The sequence below is a fragment of the Dermacentor variabilis genome, chromosome 7 (genome assembly GCF_050947875.1).
Source record: "Dermacentor variabilis isolate Ectoservices chromosome 7, ASM5094787v1, whole genome shotgun sequence".
NCBI lineage: Eukaryota > Metazoa > Arthropoda > Arachnida > Ixodida > Ixodidae > Dermacentor > Dermacentor variabilis.
In genome coordinates, this window is record NC_134574.1 from 102,898,263 (window position 1) to 102,921,179 (window position 22,917).

Genomic DNA, 22,917 nt, shown 5'->3' on the forward strand with positions numbered 1-22,917 from the left:
CAAGTCGCTTAAGCGTTTTAGTGAACCATGGCGTGTTTCGGTTTCTGCGGAACGTTATTCTCGGTATGAACTTATCAACGAGATCACCTAGTTTGTTTTTAAATATTGACCAGTTCTCATTAGTCGAGCGCGTAGAACATAACCTCACGGACGTAGGAAGAAATGCACTCAGATCACTATTAATTGCATCATAATTACCTTTATTGTACAGGCGGATTGTTTTGCTGACTAAATGGCGCTTTTAGGGTTGAAACGAACATGTGGCGTGAAGTACTTTATGGTCGCTGACTTCAGGTAGATATGCTGTTGATGATAAGCTTTCCGGATTACTGGTTAGGATGATATCTAAGATGCTAGAAGTGCTCAGTGCAACGTGCGTAGGTTCTGATTCAAGTTGGGTTAAATTGAAATTAAGGCAGAAATCCACCAAATCTCTGGCAGGCTCACTGTCCATAGTTATGGGGACGTCATTGCTCCAGTCTATTTGAGGAAAATTAAAATCACCAAAAAGGAGGACTTATGCTTGCGGGTGTTGTTTACTAAGGTCACTCAAGGTGTTATGAAGTTTAAATGTGAAATCTGGAATATTATTCGGAGGCCTGTAGCAAACACCTAGAATGATAGTATGGGGAAATACATGAATAATTAGCCATAATACTTCAAGATCAGAAGTGATGTTTTTGGCTATGGAGCACAATAACTGCTGGTGCACAGCAATCAGTACACCGCACCCCCCCCCCCCCCCCGCCCGCCCGCATGCCATTGCGATCCTTTCGATAGACATGAAATTCCGGTAGGTCGGCTAGTACTTCTGTATTTGTTATATCTCCTGTTAGCCACGTTTCGTTTATAACCATTATATTACTGTTGGATGATAAAACAAGGTTGGAAAAAACGTCACGTTTGGGAAAGAAACTGCGTGCGTTGGTAAAGATTACAGACAATGATATGTTAGATTTGGGCTTAACAGTGTAACAGACATTTTTACGACGGGGAAGTTGCTATATTATTTCTTTGACAGACTGCCTTTGCTCGTCGTAGACGTAGCGCTTATGGCCGATATGCAGTGTTTTGAATCGCCAAGAAAAAGGTTATGATTTGCTTTTTGCGAAAGTAATGGGATGCCTGCGAGCGTTTTGTACGGAACGAGTGAAATCCTCTCCAACGCTGAAGCTGGTTCCTTTGACCTTGCGGCTGTTAGAAAGAATCAATTCTTTTATTTTATGGAAGGTGAATTTTGCTATGATAGGACGGTGGCGGTTAGTACCATGCATGTGCGATGACCGAGGCGATGTGCGCGCTCAATTTCTTTCAGCTCGATACATATATTCAGATGATTGTGGCAGTGCTTGATGATTAGTTGCTCGGTCTGGGCAAACGCCTTTGTTCCAGTTGATTCAGGGAAGCCATAAAAAATAAGATCGTTGCGTCGTGACTGGTTCTCGGCGTCATCAATACGCGTTTCAAGCCTGTGTACCGGTCACGGTGACCACTTGAGCGGTACACGTTTTCACGGCTTCAAAGTCAGAGCGCAGGGAGACAAGATTTTGATAATGCCCCTCTAGATCGGTCATGCACCTGCACATATCAGCAATAGCTTTGTATTGTTGTTGACTTCCTGCCTAATAATTTGATGTAGTTCCAAAATATTCTAGGCGCGGCATTCTTTTTCTCACGTATCTCCGACAATCAACGTTTACTTTCACCTTTTATATTTGCTTGCACCAGTATTTGAAGCATAGATTTTTTCTCCCCGTATATTTCCCATTTACTTCATATCCTGCGGCAACTGCGCCTTCTTTGCCTGTCTGTACTCTCGGGATGGTTTCTTACGTTCGGTGATCGCTTCTCGTATCTCCTTGTTCCACCAGCTTTTCGGTTTCGTTTTTCCTTCCAACGAACATGTTGTTTCTTTTTTCGTATTTCTGTCGTCATAACACTTAGAAGCTCAATATATTTCCACTCTTTACTTGACCATGCATTTGCCAAGTTCTTCTTCGACTCTATAAACTATATTTGCTATTTTTTCAGCGTTCAAATTTGGACTGTCCATTTTGCACTCCTTGCCATCTTTCCCGACTACATATCCCATTTTCAAAATGATGCATTTATGGTCGCTGCTATACCCTTCCTCGTCAATGACCATTTTTCTCAACTTATCATGAATTCCTTCTGTCATCAGACAGTAATCAATGGTCGATTGCCGGTTTCCCACTTCCCACATGATCTGCCCTTCACACTTATGTCCTCTATTCACGATAACAAGGCTATAATGCTCACAAAGGTCTAGCATTGACTTCCCGTTGTTCTCGGTACAGCCGTCTCAATCCTGTATGTGGGCATTCATGTCATCTAATATGATAATTTCGGCACCATTCCCGAAATTCTTAGTATCAGCACTTATGCATTCCATAACTCTTGATTCTTCTCTGTGCGATTATTTCCGGTCCACAAATACGTAACACGCAGCCAAGTTTTTTCCCCACTCATTGAGGTTCTGTTGCCGAGATGCGGTCGGAACAGTCACATCTGCTTTTTCTTCAGTTGTTTCAGATCGTTGTAGCAGCATCCGGCACTAGTTTCATTTTGAGACAGCTGAGAAGATATGACGATGTCTACAACGCATGCCCAAATGGAAACATAGCGACTGCGTGGCCTCGTCTGCATGAACTGACGGAGCGTCAACAACAACAACAGAGGCTTGCACACACGCGCACAACTACCGACAGCAGCGACTTTCCCGGAGGACAGTGCCCGGTTGTAATCACTGACTGGTGGTTACGGCCATATCTGGATGCATGTACCCAGCGTGATAGCAGTTGTCACTATACCGGTCACCGAGGGCGCTCGATGTTAGAGGAAACACTATTTAAACGCCTGCTACAGACAAAGCCTTTGGGTTCTGGTGCCGAAATGCGGTCGAAACACTCACATCCGCTCTTTCTTCAGGTTGGTCTCTTTTACCGTTATAGGCCGACTATAGCACGCCTGAAAACTCGGTACCGGAGCCCACCTGGTCGTTACGGCGGTTTGTGCTTGTTCGTGCCGGTATCTGTCTCTGTGCTGGTGCAATATATTTTTGTTTAGAATACGATTACTGTTAATTAGGTGGTTACGTCGAAGAGAACCCTGACCCTCTGTCGGAAAAGCAAGAGCGTGAACTAGTGACGAAAAATGTGGTGTTTTGTGGCGCAAGGGCCAAATGTGGCCAAAAAGCGCCAGACCGGTGTGAACTAGCGGAAGCAATACGTTCGTTACCAAAGATATTGGCAGGCCAAGACAAAATAATTAAACAGTTAGAAACACTGCGAACGAAGCACAAGCAAATCGAAGACAAAATTGGGAATCTAACGTCAAAAGTTGCCAAATTAGCTGAGGATTTATCTGTTTTGTCTGCGCTTGGGGACAGAGAAGTGAAGGCGCAATATAACCAGCTCTCAAAAGGTATGCGAGACGTATTGATCAATCAGGACGAACTCGAAAATCGTTCACGTAGGAATAATTTACTGTTTTTCGGCATATAGACGATGAGAACGATAAGGAAACATGGGATGAATCAGAACGGTAGGTTATGTCTGTCTCCTCGGTCAAACTGGGTATTACTGTTGAACCCTCAACAATTGAGAGAGCTCACAGGATGGGGAAGCATAATAACGATAAACCAAGGCCCATTATTGTGAAGTTTGGGCTAATTAAGGACAAACAGCGTCTTCTTTCTGCGGCTTCGAAACTGAAAGGAAGCAAAATATCGCTCAGTGAAGACTACTCCCAGCAGGTTCGGCGATGTATAGAAGCAAACTGATTGCTTATGCGCGAGAACAGAACTCTGGAGCTAGATATAAGCTGAAGTACAACGATATGATTTATGATTGCAAGTCTTATATTTACGATGGTACAACAAATTCCGTACGGGAGTACATTCTATAGCAAACAATGCGTCAGCCGCCGTGGCTCAGAATAGACACGGCGGATCGCCTGTCCGTCATCGTTATCAATTGTAGGAGCCTGAAGAATAAAACAGACGTATTCTCAAGCCTTCTGCGCATTTCACAACCGGATATTGTCATCGGGACAGAATCGTGATTCGACCCTGGCATATCGGATTGTGAAGTGTTTCCATCCGAATACATAGCTTATCGAAAAGACCGTAATCACCAGGGAGGAGGTCTGTTCATTCTTGTACATGACAGAATCAGAAGTGTACCGTTATAATGTGATGCTTCTTCAGAATGTATTTGGTGCAGAGTTTTGGTTTCTGGTGGTAACAGCCTTGTGGTGGGATCGTTTTACAGGCCACCATCTTCAACAACCATTATATATAGAACCATTTCACAGCCTTGCACGATCACTGTTGGTCTTATCATAGGAAACTATTCTACTTGGGGGCGATTTTAACATGTCTGAAGTTGTATGGCGGGACCGCTATCCTGTAGCGACGAGCGCCCCGGCCCTTTACTTGGCCTTCATTGAACTAACGCGGAACAAGGAACTTGCTCAGTTTGTAAATTTCCCAACGCGTTACGGTTCAGCTGAGGGCAGTACGTTGGACTTTTTGTTTAGCAACAACGATGATTTAGTTGAAGCAGTTACGGCAGCACCAGGATTAAGTGATCATGAGGTCGTAAATGCCACAGAAGTGTGCAAGAAGTTACAGGTTAGCAGGAATTGCCCAAGAAAGATTTTTATGTATGAACAGTGGAATTATAATGCCATAGATGAAGAGTTACACTTATTCCTGCCAGTATTGCTGGAATAGAGCAGTCAGTACAGCATAGAAAGATTGTGGGCTCTGTTGAGAGACAAAATCCGGTCTTTGGTCGCTAAATACATTCCCTCAAGAGTGATATCTAGACGTAGAATGGATAAACCTTGGATTAACAAAGAACTGCGTCTGTCAATAAGAAAGAAGGCCGGAGTATACGAGGCACTCGAGATAGCACTAAGTCAGAATATATATGGCAAGCTTAGAACTCTAACTAAAAACTTGAAACAGCAATTAAATGCTGCAAAAAGAACATACTTGTCGCTAGCGGATAAAATAAGATCTAATCCTAAGGAGCTATATGGCGCTATGTCAAAAGTAACAGAAAAGACAGTGTTGGCGTTCCGGCTCTCCGGCATGAAAGTTATATGTTAACCGATGACACACAAAAAAAAAAACCTGATTGCTTTAACGAATATTTTCACTCCGTCTTCACAGCACGTCGTCATACTCCGATATACCTGAATTACACGAACAATTACCTCAATTGCATGACATCGTTTTAAATGAGACTGGAATTAGGGCTCTGTTGTGCCACATTAATTCTCATTCTGCTCATGGTCCGGATGGTATACCAAATCACGTCTTGAAGCGCTGTTCCCACAGTATTGCTTCTATCTTGGTTGAATTATTTACCAAGTCAATAAATTCTCAAAGATTACCTAGCGACTGGAAATGGCCCATGCAACTCCCATATTTAAAAGTGGTTGTCGTGATTCGGCAAGCAAGTACAGACCGGTGTCTTTGACATCTGTTTGTTGTAAAACACTAGAACATGTTATTTACTCTGGTCTTATTAAGCATATTCATGACCATGATTTTTTTTTCATCCCGACCCAGCATGGATTTCGCATGGGATTATCCTGTACCACTCAACTTACTGAATTCATACATGACGTTGCACTCGGCTTCAACAATAATACACAGATATATGCTATTTTTATTGATTTTCGAAAGGCGTTTGATGCAGTCCCACATGACTTACTTTTGCGCAGACTGTCATTTCTTGGTCTCCCCGATTCACTTTACGGTTTGCTTAAAGATTGTTTGTATAAACGGCAGCAAAAAGTGGTTCTGAACGGTGCGACGTCGAGAGCGGTCAATGTTCGGGTGTGCCTCAAGGGTCGGTCCTTGGGCCATTGCTGTTCCTCATTTTTATCAATGACTTAAGTGAAGGCTGTGTTTCAAATATCAGACTGTATGCGGATGATTGCGTTGTGTGCCATCCTGTGTCACGCGCCGAACATACGAGTGTGTTGCAGTTTGACCCCCGAAAAAATTTGTTCCTGGTGTGCTAAATGGAAAATTGATTTGAACGTAGCAAAGTGTTATCATGTTAAATTCACGAACAAAAAGAAAAAGGTGCCCAGTTCATACTCTCTAAATAATGTTTTAGTGCAATGCGTTGACGAAGTCAAATACCTGGGCGGCACTTTGACTGCGCCATGAGACTGGACATCTCACATTGACATAACAAGCACTAGAGCGTGCCGCCTTTTGCACCTCCTCCAGAGGAACTTCAAGTATGCGCCCAGACCATTGAAGGAAGCTTTGTATCTTACAAATATTAGGCCGGTGTTAGAATACGCTTGCGCAGCATGGGGCACCTTCACAAAAGTTCTTTAAGATAAGTTACAGCGTGTTCAGAAAAAGGGCTGCAAGATTTGTCAAGGGCATCTACGACTACAAAATTAGAAGTTCGCAAATCAGGGGAAATCTAGGGTGGAAGTTGCTGTCCACACGCAGAAAAAGAATCAGGTTGAAGCTTTTACACAACATTAACAGCGGCAACACAGGAATCGATAAGAACCTCCTCATTATCAGTCTAAGAGGCGCGACAATCCCAAGAAAATAGGGGCCTACCAAAGTCGTATTAATATGTTTAAATTTTCATTCTTTCCGCGAACACTTGCAGTGGAATTTGCTCCCGGATGAGGTAGTGTCCGCACCCAATTTTTCGTCTGCCATAGAGAACTTTACATGAATCTGTTTTAGACAATATTTACAGTGTGCGGTTTTATGCATTGTGCAACAAATTTCATAAACTGATATTGTTAGTATTGGATGTGTTGTCTTTTTCTACTAATTAGGATGATTGTATTTTAATACCATAGCTGATATGATGCCATTGTTCGCGAAGTTGACCTTTATGTTTGTAATTACCCCCCCCCCCTACAATGCCCAACTCGGGCGCTCTAGGTATCCGTAATAAATAAATAAATAAATAAATAAATAAATAAATAAATAAATAAATAAATAAATAAATACCTGATAACCAAAGATGCTCATGACATTTGGAACTCCCCGAACCTTTCTTTCCCACTTATTTCGGTTGCACCCTTCCCAAACATAATTCTCATTCACTGGCGGCTTTTCCCAGTCTCTAAGGTACGTTTCTATAACGGCATACACCCCTATTTGTTTTCTATTTATCTGCTCCTCAATCTCTGCCCACTTTGCCTTTCTTCTGCCGCCCTGTATCTTTACGTAGCCTATTGCATGGCGAGCTCTCTTCCTTGTTTTCCTCCTATTTAGGTTATTGACGGCGATGCTATTCTGAGGTTCCCTTAGGGGACCTTCTTCATTACTATCTACTCTGGCGTCCTGAGCGCCCGCGCGACGCCTAAAACAGCAACAGCGCGACCAGCAAGTCGCCAGCCCACTTCCCGTGCACGCCTGTAATTGAAGTGGATCCCGTCTCGTTCAAAACAGCCACACCTTCTCACTTCCCTGTTTACTTCGACAACCTCGAAACCTTTCTCTCGACACATTTTCCATGTCGCGTCATTAGCAGCCAGTATACGGCTCCTTGTACGTGACTTTCACGTGCAGGCACCTCCGGCACCGTGCACACCACGATCTGCACATGAGGGGAAAGCTCGCGCAAGTCGTCTACCCCTTCGCCAAGCGCTGGGCTAGTCCTGTCTCTTTCCTGTTTAGGACGCCATTTAGCCCACCTGCTACTAGAAAGAGTTGCGTCCATTTCGTTTTCCGAGAACTTTGCTTTTGCTCACTCCATGATAGAACCCACTGTCTGCGCTGGAAATGTCCCTGTCGCCAGTCTTCTATCGCCTTTTACCCTCTCCACAATTGCTTCTGAGTATACCTAGCCAACTTTGAGTCGCTGGCGATAATCACCATACTCTCTCCTACATGTCCCTGCTTCCCTTTGTCCTTTTGCGCGTGATTCGGACTCGACAAAGGGCACTGACCCCCGCGTTCTTGCTTTTTGTGTGTGGTGGCCTCGAGGTAGGGGCCGCTCGATACGCGCAGGATCTAAATCCATAAAATGTCGCAAAGTAATCCTCACCGATGCTTTCAAAGCAATCAGTGCCGCACAGACTTAAAGTATGACACGATTTCGCACGTGTTCAACCACGCGGCCACGTTCTCACTTTCCTACCATTACTATTAGCAATAGTAATGGTAGGAAAGTGAGTTCCAACTATTAGCAATTCTCGCCCCCCTGAATTACCTATTTTCTAAACACATTTCCCCCTCCGAAAAAGACAACATTTAAGATGCCCTCGGGCGAAAAGAATAAAGAGAGAAAAAAGCAAAGATAGGAAAGGCAGCGAGGTCAACCAGAAGAGCATCCGGTTTGCTACCCTACACTGGCGGTGGGGGAAAGAGGAAAAGGGCAGGAAGTGTGCACTGAGGGCGTGTGGGCGGGACTCTATGCACAGGGACACTATAAACGGTCTCGTAAGCCGGTGCACTTCAAGTATTGCATTAATGCACCATTCGCTTTTCGTGCCAGTGACGGGTGTGGCCCCGGTCCGAGTATCTTTGACTCGTTGAACGGTCTTAAGTCCAGTCGGTGTAAAGTTTCCCGCAGAGAGAGGCGTTGTACATCGTAGCGGGGGCCGGTACACAATAAGTACTCGATGGTCTCCTCGCACCCACAGGAATCGCACATCGGGCTGTCGGCCATTCCCAAACGATAAGAGTATGAGTTCGTGAACGCTACGCCCAGCCACAAGCGGTACAGCAAGGTTGCTTCACCGCGGGAAAGGCTAGATGGCAGTTGTAGCCGTAGCGCGGGGTCCAGTTTATATAATCGGCAATTGTAGGCACTTGAACTCCAGAGATCTTGCGACTTATTGCGTGCATGTAGGCGAAGTTCCCTGGCAGCGTCCGACCTCGCCAAAGGTATTGAACGCGTCTGGGTATTTTCGTGGGCAGACCGGGCAGCCTTGTCGCGAAAATAATAAAGCTGTTAAAGAAGCACTTGCTTGGTATCATTCCGATAAGACGCAGCGTGATTTATAGCCTTTACAAACGAGGCAGGGTGAAAAGCTCGCAGCTCAAAAGAATCAACAAGAGTTATGCACGAAGCAACTATAGCAACAGTTAAACATGTGCGAAGCTACGCATAAAATAGATGTGAAAACATGAAGTGCGCGACAGCTGGTGCGAGGATTTACCGGGCCACATATAACCAACAATTTCAGCTCTTGCAAAGTTCAGTAGTTTTAACATACAACACAATGCGATCGTGCAGTCCTGCTGCCTAGCTAGCGCAACGCGGTAAAGAAGCGGAAAACAGCGTAAGCGGCAATGAGGATTTCTAACTTTAGCGAAATACCTTTAAACCGCATGCCGTACTGCAGACGAACTTCCTCGCTTACGTGTCTAACTATGATCGAGTGGGAAAAAATACCGACGCGACACTGGAAAGGATGAGAACAAGAAATTTCCTGCCGAAGCGACGATTCATCGCTACCGTTGCTGCCGCTGATGAGGCTTTGCGGGGAATGATCAGAACCGTATCGCCGGCACGTTTTCGCCGGCATTTGAGCCCCCCCCCCCCCCACCCGGCAACAATTCTTCTCCGACATTCCTTGAAGCTTTAACCACCCCACACATGCGAAGGGCGTGGCCCATTTTGCTCTGAAAACGTGAATAAAACTGAGAAGCACTGTCAACGACACAACAAACTACGGCGCGTGGCTGACTCGTCTCCCGTGTGTTCTGCGTAAGGCCACCACCAGTGGCGCGTCCATCGGCGCGCACTACGCGTTTAGATGACAAGCGATAGTAAGAGAAGAAAGTGCGACCGGCGAAAATCGTTTTCGCCCACACCGCGTCGAATGTGCACAATGCCCTCTGGAGCTCCCTGGCACGTTAGCCGCTGTAACTATCTATGACTCCCCTCAGAAGCATTGCAGAAACTGCAGCGCTTCCCTTTCTACTAACGTGCGAATACAGAGGGGACATAAATAAATACATACATAAAAGACATACATAAATAAAACTGTAGAGAGAAGCAGTGAAAAAGAAGGAGAGGGAGAAGAGGCATATTCCATACAAGAGATGGTGGGAGGTAGAAGTTGTTGCTGGGCGAGTTGGTTGGGATCTAAAGAATACATTGTTGCGCCAAAAAAGGGAAATAAAGACTTGGGAAGGAAGAGTACGAAAAGACAGCGCTCAATCTGCCTTTTCGTACTCTTCCTTCCCAAGTCTTTATTTTCCTTTTTTGGCGCAACAATATATTCTTTAGATGGTGGGAGGTGACGTGAGAAGGCAAGGAAAACCCACTGCTATACGACAGTGGTTGCGGGGAAACAGGATAAGCTTAAGCTCAAGGTACGGTACCGTACGTTGCTGTTATTTCTGAAAAATAAACGCCATGCAAATATGTCAAGCGGGCAATTTACGCAGGGCGTGCAGAAGCAGGGCCGCATTGATGAAATCGCACCGCAAGTTTGAGGAGACACTACGGAAGCGGTCGACCCTCAAATCAACTCTTTTGTGCCCGCCGCGTTAGCTTTGCGGCTATGGCATTGCTAGACGTCGCGGATTTGATTTTTCGCCCCCGTCGCATTTCAACGGGGCCGAAATAGAAAACGCACCGGCACTTAGATTTTGGGACGCGTTAAAGGACATCACGGGAGTCAAAATTAATCCGGAGTCCGCCACTACGGCGTTCCTCATATTCCGAGTGTGGCTGTGGCATGTGCAGCCCCATAATACAATTCAAATTTAATGCTTTTGCCACAGTGCGATGTGTCATGTGAGGCAATGACAACGTTCAACCCTCTCAGAGGTTATAAAATACGGCGCACAATAACGCCTGAAGCAAACACCTCTCCCTGTGCGTTCTGTGTACTACGCAAAAAAACAGCAGGGTTGCACGCAAGGTAACGTTTAACATCAACTCACCACTCTCGTGCTAGCTCAAACGTTGAAGAAATTAAGCTGTAGCCGTCAACATCACCACCAATTATCGTCAAGCAAAGCATCCAGCACGGAAAGCTTCGCTTGCATCGATTCCCACAGTACGTGGGATCTGCATAATTTTTAATGCCATTTCTTATTTTCTGTTTGACTTTTCGATTATTTTCTCTACTTTTAACATTTTTTTTGTTTCACATTCAGCCAAAGTATATTAATCACATGTTACGAAGGGTACGTACGGCCACAAGTTCAGTTCAGTTCACCTTCAGTTCAGTTCACCACAAGTTCGCCTTCCGGTTAGATGGGCTGTCATACTTGCTGCCACTTCGTCGAGCCGCAGAAGGTTAATTAAAGTGAATTCTTGCTTTGGTCCAATCATTTAAAAAAAAACACGTGAGGCGTGGCCATGCACGGCGTGGACTCTGTGGCCGACGACAGTTTCGCACTGTCTTGGCTTGGTGCGGCTCGGCTCGCAACATATGGTGCGAGCCGAAACTTACCGACTCCTTACCGTCCAGTATGCCATACGGAAGGCCTTCCCGTACAGTAAAGTGCGTGCACGCGCAGTCCTTGACCGGTACGGTAATTTACCGCACTTACTGTACGGTAACTTCGCGCTGCTAAAACTCGCTAATAAAGGCACAACTGCATAAAAACGCGTGAACAGATTCCAGCTGTTGTAAATTGGTTTAGATAGTCATTTAGCCTGTCTCGCTCCAAAATGAACGCGCAGTGGTCGCTACGCGTCAAATCTGGCTTCGTAAGCGCTCCGCGCTGGAGCTTTGTACACACTGTGCTTTTTGTTGTGCACTAATAAGCCAATGTGTGCAGCTCGGGTCTGCGCCAAGATGGAGACGCGACTGCTGGAACCTGGCTCATTCGTGCCGATGTTTTCTCGCGCTTAGAACAACAGAAGTAAGGTTGGAGCTACACCGTAGCACACGTCGAGTATTCGCAAATCAGCATTTCTCCCGCTCACGCTAGCGCACATTTGTTCAGTGTTCGCGTTGTTCAGACTCAGCTGGTTGCTCTCTATTATGTTTCAGCGGTGACGACCTCGATCTCACATTCGATCCCGAACGACAATACCAGAATATGCTCCAAGCACTTTGTCAGCGGAGAAAAAAGCACTCGGCTGCCAATTCGCCAAAACCTCTACCATTGTGAGGTGCAAGGCACGCTCCAAGCAATGAAGCTACAAATGACAGTTGAAAAACGTCCACGGGCATATTCGCTGACTTAAGTGGCATGGAAAAAAGTTTTGTTAACTTACTTTGAGTTCAACATCGTAAGCATGCTTGCTTTGTTGTGACAAACACTTTGCGACCTGCGGTGGTTACTTAGCGGCTATGGTGTTGGACTGCTCAGCACGAGGTCGCGGGATCAAATCCCTGCCACGGCGGCCGCATTTCTATGGGGGCAAAATGCGAAAGCACCCGTGTACTTAGATTAGGTCCACGTTAAACAACCCCAGGTGGTCCAAATCATTGCGGAGTCCCCCACTACGGCGTGCCTCATAATCAAATTGTGGTTCTGGCACCTAAAAATCCATAATTGAATTTCAGCACTTCGCTGAGATGTCCGTGCTGTTTACTTCTTTGACACGATACACATGGTTGTAGTGGTAAATTCCAAAGTTAGCCTCGATGTCTTCGATTGCCTTAAAATCACTATTTAGAACGACCGACAGGTTTCAAACCAGCGCCGCAAAAGCATGCCTCCTTAGCAGTGGCCGCCTCAGCAGTGTTTCGCGGAACTGACACAGTGACACGGAATTGACACGGCTGAGCGCATCGCTGCGCCGCCTGAAGATTGAAGGTAAACAATTCTATGAAAAACGGGAAAGTTTGAGTGCCCCGCATCACTGGCGTGGTGTCCTCATATGTGATTCCTATATCTTGTGAAAAAAAAAGTACGTGTGACAGACAGACAGACAGCTGCTTGAAGGGCCGTGCCGTGCCTAAATGATGTTGCGGCAGTCACGCCTAATTGCGGCCTCCAGGGGGCATTATGACCTCCCAATACCGGAGCTCTCCTCTCCCGCACCCCTCTCGTGACGTCACAACCAACCCCCGAGGCGGCGTGCTCGGCAGCAGCCGCAGTCGCGAATTCTGAGTAAGAGGCAACGCATTCCTGAATGCGCCAGTATGCATGAATGTGTCGTGGTAAATTCACCTTTTGCATGTTCCGATTGTGCATGCACTGGCTGTCCCTAGAGTCGAGTGCCAGAATCGTTTCGTACGGCGCATGGCCTCCGAGATTTACCGCGGTGGACCTAGGAGGCCATGTACGGCGACGTTGGTTCGTTCAGCAGACGACGTGCGCACATGCTTTGGTGGGAAAGCGAGAGCTTGGCGGCGTGGTTGAACACGTGCGAAGGCGTGTCATACCTTAAGTCGGTGCGGCATTGATTGCTCTTAAAATATAGGCGAGAATTAATTTGGGGCATATTAAGGATTTAGATAATATGCGTATCGGTTCTTGCTAGAAGGCGTGTGCTCTGAATTGTATTTGCATTAGAAAAAAGCCGTGCAATACATGGCAAGAAAGCCGGGAAAGCGTGCAGTGTGCGGGGCGTCCCTCAAGGCAGATGAGGGGACATTTGAGAAAAAGAAGATCAACTCCCGCATGAAAAAAAAAAGAAAAGACACGGTGAACTCCCACAACCAAATCCTCTTTGGTGAACTTTGGTTTTGTATGTCTCCGTTTTTTTTTTGTCGTTTCCCTACATTTTTTCCAACAATCTTACTATCACCTCTTACTAATCTCTATTGCGGACATGTTTACTTTTCCCCTGCTCTCGCTGAACCCAAGGGCTTCAAGGAGGCCAGTGGTGCCTAAATAGACCGCTGGGCAGATGTCTACACATTCTAATAAGAAATGATCCACCGTTTCCCTAGCTTTATACCGAAGCAAACACATGCTTCTTCTTCCTTCTTATATCTCGCTTTATAGGTGCGTGTTCTAAGGCATCCCGATCTCGCTTCGAAAAGTAATGAGCTTCCCTTTCAGTTATCACACATTGTTTCTTTCCTGATTTCGTTTTTTTCCTCTTATGTAGTTACTCCTGGCAGGTTTCCTTTCCATTGCTACCAACCATGAAATTATTTCGGCCTCTTTGACTTTCTGCTTGACGTTCTTTGTTGCTGAGCTGCCCACCCTACAGGCCCCATACTCGCTGGTAAGCTTCCTTATTCTTTTCGTCCACTCTGAATCAATGTTTTTCCTGTACGTATACCTCAACAATCTCCCAGCCCATTTACTTTCTTCCATATTCCTCAATCGTTCTTCATAATCAATATTAGTGCGAGCTTCCCTCACTTCAAAACTAGTCCAGCCCATATCACCCTGCACAGCTTCATTTTTAGTCTTCCCGTGAGCGCCCACTGCGTGCGAGGCGACCCACTGACCTTTGGTTCCCTGTTTGTACCCCTGATTTCAAGCAAACAACTGCATTTCCAAAAGTAAGTCCTGGAAGCACTACACCTTCCCACATACCACAGAGCACTTCGTATCTATTGTATCCCCATAGGGCTCGGCGCTTCATTATAACTGCACTTCTCTTCTCCATCACTATTATTGTTTTTTTCCTGCGTTTCCATATATTTGTTGCCTTCGTTTATCCATATACCAACGTATTTATATTCTTTTACCCGAGGTATTTCCTGGCCCTGTATTGCCACTGTCAGTTTCATTTAATACCATAACGCCTGATTTTCGAATACCAAATTTCAAACCTAAATTCTCACCGTCCTGTACACAGATATTACCCAGACATTTAAAATCACTTTTCTTGTTAGCTAGCAACACAATGTCGTCGGCATAAAATAAACCTGGCAGCTGCTGCTCTACTACAGTACCCAGCTGTTTGTATGAGAGAATAAACCCGATATTAGTTCCTTCCATGCGCCCTCTCCAAAGTTAGCCTCGATGTCTTCGTTAAAATCACAGTTCAGAACGACCGACACGTTACAAACGAGCGCCGCAAAAGCATGCCTCCTTAGCAGTGGCCGCCTCGGTGTTTCGCGGAACTGACACGGTGACACGGAATTGACACGGCTGGGCGCATTGCTGCGCCGCCTGAACATGAGAGGTAAACAATTCTACGAAAAACGGGAAAGTTTTAGTGCCCAGCATCACTGGCGTGGTGTACTCATATGTGATTCCTATATCTTGTGTAAAAAAAAAGTACGTGGGACAGACAGACAGCTGCTTGAAGGACCGTACCGTGCCTAAATGATTTTGCGGCAGTCGCGCCTAATTACGGCCTCCAGAGAGCATTATGACCTCCCCATACCGGAGCTCTCCTCTCCCGCACACCTCTCGTGACGGCACAACCAACCCCCCAAGGTGGCGTGCACGGCAGCAGGAGCAGTGGCGAATTCTAAGTAAGAGGCAACGCATTCCTGAATGCGCCAGTACGCAGGAATGTGTCGTGGTAATCATTAACAGCAGTGGGGATAAAGGGCACCCCTGCCTCGGTCCCTTGTTGATATCAACTTTCTCCTCGCTCCTCATTCAACGCAAACGGAATTTTATAGGTAAATCACGCTCAGAAGGTGTAGACAATCGTCACCTACGCCTTGCCCTTCCAGAATATCCCACAAAATGTTGCGCTGTGCGTTATCATACGCTCCTGTGATGTCTAAAAAGGCCTCATATGACGGTCTGCCTTCTACTCTTGATATTTCAATACACTGAGTAAGAATAAATAAGTTGCCATACAAATACCTACCTATTCTGAAGCCCTTCTGAAGTTCTCCCAAGATGCCATTATTCTCTGCCCATGTTTGCAGCTTTAATTTGATTGCCTGCATTGCTAGCCTGTATATTGACGATGTAATGGTCAACGGTCTATACGAGTGAATTTACGGTATACGCTTACCTTTATAAATCAAATTCATTCTACTTTGTCGCCAAGTGTCTGGTATTCCTCTATTTCTTAAAGTTTTTTACACTGTTTTCACCAGAGCTTCCTTACTTTTTTGTCCTAGTTGATTAATCAGCCTAACGGGAACCACGCCTAGCCCTGTGGCTGTGCGCTTAGGAATTTTCTCTTCCGCTTTCTTCGAATTTTAATTTGTCAGCACCAGCTCCTTTACCACTTGGGTCCCTTTCATGCACTTTTTTTCTTCAGATACAACCTCATCCTTGCCTTGGGAAGATTCGGCTGTTATTTTTCGGATGTAAATTATTGGCGCTTCCCCTTCCTGTTTGTTTCCATCTTCGTGTAGGATATGTTGTTCAATTCACTTCACTTCGCTTTATTACCTTAAAAACCCCATTGGAGGGGTGTTACATAAGGGGTGGTTAATAAAATAAACATTAGAGACAGGTGTTCATTTTCAGGTATAATATAATATTCGGGGTTTTACGTGCCAAAACCACTTTCTGATTATGAGGCACGCCGTAGTGGATGACTCCGGAAATTTTGACCACCTGGGGTTCTTTAACGTGCACCTAAATCTAAGCACACGGGTGTTTTCGCATTTCGCCCCCATAGACATGCGGCCGCCGTGGCCGGGATTCGATCTCGCGACCTCGTGCTCAGCAGCACAACACCATACCCACTGAGCAACCACGGCGGGTCTCATATTCAGGTATGGGTGACAACAGCTTCGGTAAAGGCAGATGGGCTTGTGATGGCGGCGATGGCGTGTGGAAGGCCGTTCCAGTCCCTTGATGCTCGAATAAAAAATGATGCTTCAAAAGTGGTGGTCCGGGCACGTGCGCGTGCAACTTGAAGCGGATGACCGGTGCGATGAGATATGTATGAAAGGGGCGTGATGTGCGGTGGGTGATTTAGGGAGCTGAAAAAAAAAAGGAAGGGAAGAGAGAGAGGGTGGCAACCTGTCGACGGAAAGAAAGCGTTTCCAAGCCAGATTCCGCTTTCATCGATGAAATGCTGATATCGTACGAATATGAAGATTGGATAAACCTAGTAGCACGATCTTGCACAGCCTCAAGTGCATTTATGATATAAATCTGATGCGGATTCCAGATGGGAGATGCACACTTAAGTTTCGATCTTAGAAATGATTTATAGGCCAACGCTTTTACTTGGTGTGAGGCATGACGGTCGATGTCGCCTAAGAAATCCCCGTGGTCTATTAGCAGCTGAGGTGGTGTTAGTAGCGTGTAAGCGCCAGGACAGATCACAAGATAGGGTGACACCGAGGTATTTGAATGATTGGACTGATTCTATTGGAACATCAGCAATGGAATAGGTAAATGTGAGGGGGTTACGGCTGCGAATGAAAGACACGAGTTTACATTTGTTCGGATTTAGGTTCATTAGCCAGCGATTACACCATTCTTGTACATTATTGAGATCGTTCTGGATGAATGTGTGGTCAGATGTGTTGGTAACATTGCGGTAGATTACACAATCATCTGCAAATATGCGAATGTTACATAATGCATGCGTTGGTATAGATCGGTAATGTAAATTAAAAAAAAGAAGGGATCCCAAGGCGGATCCCTGGGGGACGCCTGATGTTACGGGGAGTCTGCTAGAATAATGGTTATTAACATAAAACAAACTGAGCGCGGTTAGTCAAGAATGCTTCTATCCACTTTAGTACGTCGGGGTGTAAATTTAACTGAGACAATTTTAGCAGGAAACGTTTATGAGGAACTGTGTCAAATGCTTTTGCAAAATCCAGGAATGTGGCATCAGTCGGAAGGTTACTGTCAAGGTTAACATGAAGGTCGTGAAGGAACATTGGCAACTATGTTTCGCAAGACTAGCCTTTTCGAAATCCGTACTGACAAAGGTGAAAAAAGCAGATTGAGTCTAAAAAGGTCATGATATGCGAGTATATGACATGTTCCATGATTTTGCAGGGCACACTAGTTAAAGATATAGGACGATAATTTAATGGGGTGTCTCTGTTGCCTGATTTGAAGACTGGAACGACCTTGCCCACTTTCCAATCGGATGGTAAGATGCCTGTAGAGAGTGACTATGGGAACAACAAAGTTAGGTACGCAACAGATACATGGCTAATATTTTTAAGAGTTTGGAATTAATATCATCTACACCTGCTGACGATGGAAGCTTGATGTTATCAATAATCGACGTGATTCCGTCTGCCGAGAATATAATTGGCGACATACGCGCAGTTATGTTAGTAGATGTGGGAAGATCTGGAGTTGAAATCTCGTTAGTAAATACAGAGAAAAAGGCTGCGTTAAAAATGTCAGCACACTCGCTGTCGCTGACCACTTCGCCATGTGCATTCAACACGCTGATCATGCGCGCCTCCTGAGCGTTTATTATTTGCCAAAGTTGACGAGGGCTGTTCGTAAGCATTTTAGGCAGCTCGTCGTGGGAAAAGGAGAATTTAGCATTCCGTATAGCCCTCAGATAATCGTCTTCGGCCACAAAATATTTCCCCCAAGCAGTGGGGTGTCCGTTTAGTGTGGCTGAGCGGAAGAGACGTTTCTTTTTGTTTTCAAGTCGCTTAAGTGTTTGAGTGAACCATGGCTTGTTTCGGTTTCCGCGGAACGTAATTATTCTCGGTATGAACTTATCAACGAGATCACCTAGTGTGTTTTTAAATATTGACCAGGTCTCATTAGTAGAGCGCGCAGAACATAACCTCACGAACGTAGGAAGAAATGCACTCAGATCACTATTAATTGCATCATAATTACCTTTATTGTACAGGCGGATTGTCTTGCTGACTAAATGGCGTTTTTAGGGTTGACACGAACATGTGGCGTGAAGTACTTTATGGTCGCTGACTTCAGGTAGATATGCTGTTGATGATAAGCTTTCCGGATTACTGGTTAGGGTGAGATCTAAGATGCTAGAACTGTTCAGTGCAACGTGCGTAGGTTCTGATACAAGTTGTATCATACATGATACAATATAAATTATGGGGAGTCCTTTCGTCATCGGGTTAGTACCGGAATGTCGTTGGGGAGTCTCAAATCGTGTCATGCATTTACCTCAATTTCTCGGTTACTAAAGCTCTGTTCGCGATTATATTGACGCCTTAGACGTTCTAGAACATTGCTCTACCACTTTAACTTGACTTTCTGGTAACCTTTAGTGTCCCTTTAAGTGATCATGAGGTCGTAAATGCCACAAAAGTGTGCAAGAAGTTACAGGTTAGCAAGAATTGCCCGAGAAAGATTTTTATGTATGAACAGAGGAATTATAATGCCATAGATGAAGAGTTACACTTATTCCTGCCAGTATTGCTGGAATACAGCAGTCAGTACAGCATAGAAAGATTATGGGCTCTGTTCAGAGACAAAATCCTGTCTTTGGTCGCTAAATACATTCCCTTAAGAGTGATATCATCTATACGTAGAATGGATAAACCTTGGATTAACAAAGAACTGTGTCTGTCAATAAGAAAGAAAGCCGGAGTATACAAGGCATTCAAGATAGCACCAAGCCAGAACTTATATGGCAAGCTTAGAACTCTAACTAAAAACTTGAAACAACAATTAAAGGCAGCAAAAAGAACATACTTGTCGTCGCTAGCTGATAAAATAAGATCTAATCCTAAGGAGCTATATGGCGATGTGTCAAAAGTAACAGAAAAGACAGTGTTGGCGTTCCGGCTCTCCGGCATGAAAGTGATATGTTAACTGATGACACACAAAAAAAAGCTGATTGCTTTAACGAATATTTTCACTCCGTCTTCACAGCATGTCGTCATACTCCGATATACCTGAATTACACGAACAATTACCTCAAATGCATGACATCGTTTTAAATGAGGCTGGAATTAGGGCTCTGTTGTGCCACATTAATCCTCATTCTGTTCATGGTCCGGATGGTACATCAAATCACGTCTTGAAGCGCTGTTCCCACACTATTGCTCCTATCTTGGTTGAATTATTTACCCAGTCAATAAATTCTCAACGATTACCTAGCGACTGGAAATGGCTCATGTAACTCCCATATTTAAAAGTGGTTGTCGTGATTTCGCAAGCAATTACAGACCGGTGTCTTTGACAACTGTTTTGTTGTAAAACACTAGAACATGTTATTTACTCTGGTCTTATTAAGCATATTCATGACCATGATTTTTTTTTCATCCCGACCCAGCATGGATTTCGCATGGGATTATCCTGTACCATTCAACTTACTGAATTCATACATGACGTTGCACTCGGCTTCAACAATAGTACACAGATATATGCTATTTTTGTTGATTTTCGAAAGGCGTTTGATGTAGTCCCGCATGACTTACTTTTGCACAAACTGTCATTTCTTGGCCTCCCCGATTCACTTTACGGTTGGCTTAAAGATTATTTGTATAAACGGCAGCAAAAAGTGGTTCTGAACGGTGCGACGTCGAGAGCGGTCAATGTTCGGGTGTGCCTCAAGGGTCGGTCCTTGGGCCATTGCTGTTCCTCATTTTTATCAATGACTTAAGTGAAGGCTGTTTTTCAAATATCAGACTGTATGCGGATGATTGCGTTGTGTACCATCCTGTGTCACGTGCCGAACATACGAGTGTGTTGCAGTTTGACCCCCGAAAAAATTTTTTCCTGGTGTGCTAAATGGAAAATTGATTTGAACGTAGCAAAGTGTTATCATGTTGAATTCACGAACAAAAAGAAAAAGGTGCCCAGTCTCTAAATAATGTTTTAGTGCAATGCGTTGACGAAGTCAAATACCTGGGCGGCACTTTAACTGCGGCATTAGACTGGACATCCCACATTGACATAACAAGCACTAAAGCGTGCCGCCTTGTGCACCTTTTCCAGAGGAACTTTAAGTATGCGCCCAGACCATTGAAGGAAGCTTTGTATCTTACAAATGTTAGGCCGGTGTTAGAATACGCTTGCGCAGCATGGGGCACCTTCACAAAAGTTCTTGAAGATAAGTTGTAGCGTGTTCAGAAAAGGGCTGCAAGATTCGTCACCGGCATCTACGACTACAAAATTAGAGGTTTGCAAACCAGGGAAAATCTAGGGTGAAAGTTGCTGTCCACACGCAGAAAAATAATCAGGTTAAAGCTTTTACACAACATTAACAGCCGTAACACAGGAATCGATAAGAACATATATTTAAAACCACCTCATTATCAGTCTAAGAGACGCGACAATTCCAAGAAAATAGGGGCCTACCAAAGTCGTATCAATATGTTTAAATTTTCATTCTTTCCGCGAACACTTGCAGTGGAATTTGCTCCCGGATGAGGTAGTGTCTGCACCCAATTTCTTGTCTGCCATAGAGAACTTTACATGAATCTGTTTTAGACAATATTTACAGTGTGCCGTTTTATGCATTGTGTAACAAATTTTATAATCTGATATTGTTAGTATTGGATGTGCTGTCTTTTTCTACTAATTAGGATGATTGTATTTTAATACCATAGCTGATATGATGCCATTGTTCGCGAAGTTGACGTTTATGTTTGTAATTACCCCCCCTTCCTACTACAATGCCCAACTCGGGCGCTCTAGGTATCTGTAATAAATAAATAAATAAATAAATACCTGATAACCAAAGATGCTCATGACATTTTGAACTCCCCCAACCTTTCTTTCCCACTTATTTCGGTTGCACCCTTCCCAAACATAATTCTCATTCACTGGCGGCCTTTCCCACTCTCTAAGGTGCGTTTCTATAACGGCACACACCCCTATTTGTTTTCTATTTATCTGCTCCTCAATCTCTGCCCACTTTGCCTTTCTTCTGCCGCCCTGCATCTTTACGTAGCCTATTGCATGGCGAGCTCTCTTCCTTGTTTTCCTCCTATTTAGGTTATTGACGGCGATGCTATTCTGAGGTTCCCTTAGGGGACCTTCTTCATTACGATCTACTCTGGCCTCCTGAGCGCCCGCGCGACGCCTAAAACAGCAACAGCGCGACCAGCAAGTCGCCAGCCCACTTCTCGTGCTAACCTGTAATTGAAGTGGATCCCGTCTCGTTCAAAACAACCACACCTTCTCACTTCCCTGTTTACTTCGACAACCTCGAAACCTTTCTCTCGACACATTTTCCATGTCGCGTCATTAGCAGCCAGTATACGGCTCCTTGTACGTGACTGTCACGTGCAGGCACCTCCGGCACCGTGCACATCACGATCTGCACATGAGGGGCCAGCTCGCGCAAGTCGGCTACCCCTTCGCCAAGCGCTGGGCTAGTCCTGTCTCTTTCCTGTTTAGGACGCCATTTAGCCCACCTGCTACTAGAAAGAGTTGCGTCCATTTCGTTTTCCGAGAACTTTGCTTTTGCTCACTCCATGATAGAACCCACTGTCTGCGCTGGAAATGTCCCTGTCGCCACTCTTCTATTGTCCTTTACCCTCTCCACAATTGCTTCTTAGTACCTAGCCAACTTTGAGTCGTCGGCGATAATCACCATCCTCTCTCCTACCTGTCCCTGCTTCCCTTTGTACTTTAGCGCGTGATTCGGACTCGACAAAGGGCACTGACCCCCGCGTTCTTGCTTTTTGTGTGTGGTGGCCTCGAGGGAGGGGCCGCTCGATACGCGCATGATCTAAATCCATAAAATGTCGCAAAGTAATCCTCACCGATGCTTTCAAAGCAATCAGTGCCGCACAGACTTAAAGTATGACACGATTTCGCACGTGTACAACCACGCGGCCACGTTCTCACTTTCCTACCATTACTATTAGCAATAGTAATGGTAGGAAAGTGAGTTCCAACTATTAGCAATTCTCGCCCCCCTGAATTACCTATTTTCTAAATACATTTCCCCCTCCGAAAAAGACAATATTTAAGATGCCCTCGGGCGAAAAGAATAAAGAGAGAAAAAAGCAAAGATAGGAAAGGCAGCGAGGTCAACCAGAAGAGCATCCGGTTTGCTACCCTACACTGGGGGTGGGGGAAAGAGGAAAAGGGCAGAAAGTGTGCACTGAGGGCGTGTGGGCGGGACTCTATGCACAGCGACACTATAAACGGTCTCGTAAGCCGGTGCACTTCAAGTATTGCACTAATGCACCATTCGCTTTTCGTGCCAGTGACGGATGTGGCCC